The following is a 4,154-nucleotide window of genomic DNA, read 5'->3' as shown; positions in this document are numbered from 1 at the left end:
TTTACCTGATTGAACCGTGATTAAACCGGCCGTTGCCGGCAACTGTTGTCCCCGTAGGGACTGTGCAACCATTGCGTAAGGAACTGCTTACGGACAAGCCCGAGAACTTGCAGGGCAACCACAAACTTAGTGCAATGTAAATAAAAATGTTTGTTGGCTTGACACCGTTACCGCCTCCGGAGAGGCTGATTTGGGAGGATGGGCCTGGAGGAAAGGGATGGCCTAGGCCCGCCACTACCGTAACCGGTGGCGATCCTCCGGGGGTTCAGGGGTCCCCTTGGACGTGGGCCCCCTGAAAGAGACAGAACCCGCTCGGGCAACTTGGTGCTGGACTGGGGTCAAGGGGTGCTGCCCGCTTCTTAGGGGCAGCATCAGGGCCAGGTTGTTTGGGTGGGAGAAGAGCGGAAGCTGTACCGTTGTAAAACGTTTATGATGCTTTTACATGTTTTACCGTTTTATTCTTTTTCAGTTGTGAAAATAAAACCGGTGATGGACGGGCAGCCCGCGGACGGTCTGCATTTTACTATAGGGGAATGTGGCGCCCTGGACAAGCCAGGTCGTCACAGGTACTACACCAACACACTCTACACTCCGGCTAGGCACACCGAAGCTAAACACAAATCCTAGTTGCCTTCCTCCAGGGGCTGATGTCCACACCAGGGGGTGGGCCAGGCGGTTGATCCCACCCACCGAGGAGTTCACAGTCCTGGAGGCGGGAAAAGGAGTCAGATTAGAGATCAGTTTTGGAGTTAGAGAAGTGAAGAGGAGAGGAGACTGACCGTGTCCGGGTGTGTGGCCCGGGCACTCAGCAAGGTTGGCAGACGGTGGTGACCTTCTGCAGGAGAGGCTGATTGGAGTGAACCGTACGGACCGGGGATGGGCGGTGGCCCGCCGGTACCAGATCGGGGAGTGAAGAGAAGCCAGCACCATCCGGCAGGGCCTACGGACCCCGACCAGGCTAGGAGTCGCCGTAAAACCGGTCAAATCCGTTAGCGACAGGAACCTCCAGGGTTTCCCAGCAGTCAAGACCCGATTGAAGGCAACAGCTCACACCGTAGAGGGAAGCACAGTCACCGCCAAGGCTACAGTTCCCAGGGCCAGAGCCTGCGGGCAAAAGGGGCTCCCTCAGCATCCATCCAAGCTGGGGAGCGGGTTACCGGTGGGAAGCCCGCTAGATTTTGGGGGAATAAAAGGGGTCCAACACCACATCCCCACAGGTGCACACCCACCCATCAAAGAGAGCTATAAGCCAATACCACCTTCACATTGCCAGTGTACCAAGGACATGTTGAGCAACATGAAGGCGGCTGGGGTTATCCGTGACAGTTGTAGCCTTTGGGCAGCTCTGTTGATCCTGTTAAAAAAGAAGGACGGCACCACTCCCCGTATTGAGGAATCGCTAGCTGCATTGAGAACTGCAAATTATTTTTCTACCCTTGATCTCACTAGTCACTATTGGCAAGTGTCCGTTGCTGAGGCAGACCGGGAGAAGACCGCCTTCGCCACCCCTATGGGTCTCTGCGAGTTCAAAAGCATGCCCTTCGAGCTGTGCAATGCGCCAGGAACCTTCCAGAGGCTGATGGAATGCTGCTTGGGACAAGATTTTAGGGTGTATAAAAAGGGAGATTAGATCCCGTGATCCCAACGTATTGTTACACCTCTATAAATCACTTGTAAGGCTACATCTGGAATATGGGAACCAGTTTTGGGCTCCACATTTTAAAAAGGACATTCAGAAGTTAGAGTCAGTTCAAAGGTGGGCAACTAGACTACTACAAGGAATGGAAGGCCTCCCATATGATGACAAGTTGAAAAAGTTATTAAGTGATTATTGGCTGCAATGGGGCTTTCTGGCTGGTGCCAGCCTCTCTTCTTAGCACACAGGAACCACAATCCCTACACCATGCTTCAATGGATTCTCTCATCCCAGCCCAGTAAAACTACATATTTTACACAGTCATAAGCAGCCAAAAGGGATCTATTCTATTCAATTGCAAATGATCTAGATAAGACTGAGAATAAGATACTGCACGGGACATAGCAGAGTTGGTCAAGTTAAGTGGAGATGAGTTTGCTATTTGGCACAGCTTTTTGCATCAATAAAGCAAGTAAAAGGTGTGAAAGATAAAAAAAAGGGTGAAAGTGTGTAAAGTGAATTGGCCAAATTGAGGTGCATATAAAGTTTTTGCTTTCTTTCAATTCACTAATGGGGCTCATTTGAATCAGGTGAATTGAGTTCTGCTTTTGGAAACTGGGTTAAGAAGGGGTGCACCGGTCCTGGAGGTACTGCAATACCAGGTCAATGCGTGGAGTGGACAGAGCAAGATTTTTTCCATCTCCTTGTTCTAAAAATCCATTTAATATATGGTCCCCAGAGAGGGGACGTATCAGATATTAAACTGATAAGAACAGATTAAATTTTTTTTTTTTTCTGTTTATCAGTAGGACTTCAAAATAACAAAGGTGATCGCCTCCCGTTGCCTGGGAACCGTCCAGGCACAAGAGGGCTATGTGTCACCAGAAGGCGCACACACTTCCTCAAGGCCGGCAGACGTGCAATCCCAGGCACCTTCCAGTACCGACCAAGGTAGCGTCCTCCGAAACTACACTTGATCTTAGCCAATAGGCCGAGAAGCTATAACCCGAATTGGTTACGGCCTTGAGTGGCACCCTGGCCTATACCGGACACATCTTAGGGAGAGGGAGACAAACCCACGCCTACAGAAGACATTTTGTCACCCAAGCCAACCCTTGAAAAGGCTGTTTTGCAGAGCAAAAACAAGAAGAATGGTGCTTTTTGCAGCCGCCGCCCACTGCAATGAATCTGAATAACTCCTCCTTTTGGACACAAGCACCTCCCCTCCCCCTTGCAGTCTTTCCAATTCATGATACAAAAAGACGGACGGACAGGACAGGACAGGACAGGCTGCCTGACTTTCCGTCACTGCCACCCTTTGCCATCCTTGCCCGTAGAAAGCCCTTTCATCATCCCCAAACCCTAATCTTTTCCCTTCCCTTCCCAGATGCGTCTCACTCCCTTTCATTAGGAAGTGAGCGCAGCCTTTTCTCCGTTCTGCACATGCGCGACGTTAAACACAAATGCGCAGGCGTGCGTTCCATTACCCTCACTGCATTCCACTCCCATACAGGAAGTGGGCACAGTTATTACTACGGTCGCACATAAAAGAACCCACGGCCACCACTGCACATAGCTGACTCCACCACAGGACACCCACTTCTACACCAACGCAGGTAAGACAGGATCGGCACCTCTATGCTCCCGTTACAATCAGGCTCAGTCACCATGTGATAACGCTCTCAACTCTTTAGTTGCAGGCTCCCCTTGCTTCACCTCCACTGGCTGTGCTGCCATTTCCTCTCCCACCTGGAAGGTATACTTTATTCCACTATTTTCCTGTTTCTCTCTTCCCCCTTTTCCCATAACCTACTTTTATCTGCATTTGTGGGGTATCTATATGCTATTTACATCATAGTTTTATTCATTAATATGGAAGGGAAGAGTGCCCATGAGAGTGTTGAACTGCGGAGAGCAAGAGATTAAGCTGCTCCGATTTGCCACCATTGATAAGCTGTTCTCAGTAGATACACATGCTATCCAAACAGCAGCATCCACCATTGCTTCAGCCCACCCATTCAGTGACAGCTCACCAAGTCAGCCAGAGGAGTGGTGTAAGGAATTACACGTAGGCACTGACTCCACACCTTCACATCACAAGAAGGGGGTCTACAGGCTAGTGCAAGAATACGAGCAAGTCTTCAGCAAACATCCGCTAGACTTTTGAAGAATAAAAGGGGTCAAAAACTACATCCCCACAAGTGCACACCCACCCATCAAAGAGAGATATAAGCCAAAACTACCTGCACATTACCAGTGTACCAAGGACATGTTGAGCAACATGAAGGAGGCTGGGGTTATCCGTGACAGTTGTAGCCTCTGGGCAGCTCCGTTGGTCCTGTTAAAGAAGAAGGACAGCACCACTCCCCTGTATTGAGGAATAGCTAGCTGCATTGAGAACTGCAAATTATTTTTCTACCCTTGATCTCACTAGTCGCTATTGGCAAGTGTCCGTTGCTGAGGCAGACCGGGAGAAGACCGCCTTTGCCACCCCGATGGGTCTCTGCGAGTTCAAAAG

General features: G+C 50.1%; 1 pseudogene; it reads right to left on the bottom strand.

Annotated features, from left to right (window-relative positions):
* Positions 1–2,261: 2,261 nt before the first annotated feature.
* On the bottom strand, positions 2,262–2,468 carry LOC142288264 (U2 spliceosomal RNA; annotated as a pseudogene).
* Positions 2,469–4,154: the final 1,686 nt, after the last annotated feature.

This window comes from Anomaloglossus baeobatrachus, unplaced genomic scaffold (assembly GCF_048569485.1).
Source record: "Anomaloglossus baeobatrachus isolate aAnoBae1 unplaced genomic scaffold, aAnoBae1.hap1 Scaffold_81, whole genome shotgun sequence".
NCBI classification, from domain to species: domain Eukaryota; kingdom Metazoa; phylum Chordata; class Amphibia; order Anura; family Aromobatidae; genus Anomaloglossus; species Anomaloglossus baeobatrachus.
Note: the sequence above shows the minus strand (reverse complement) of the source record. Positions and strands in the feature narration are given on the sequence as shown.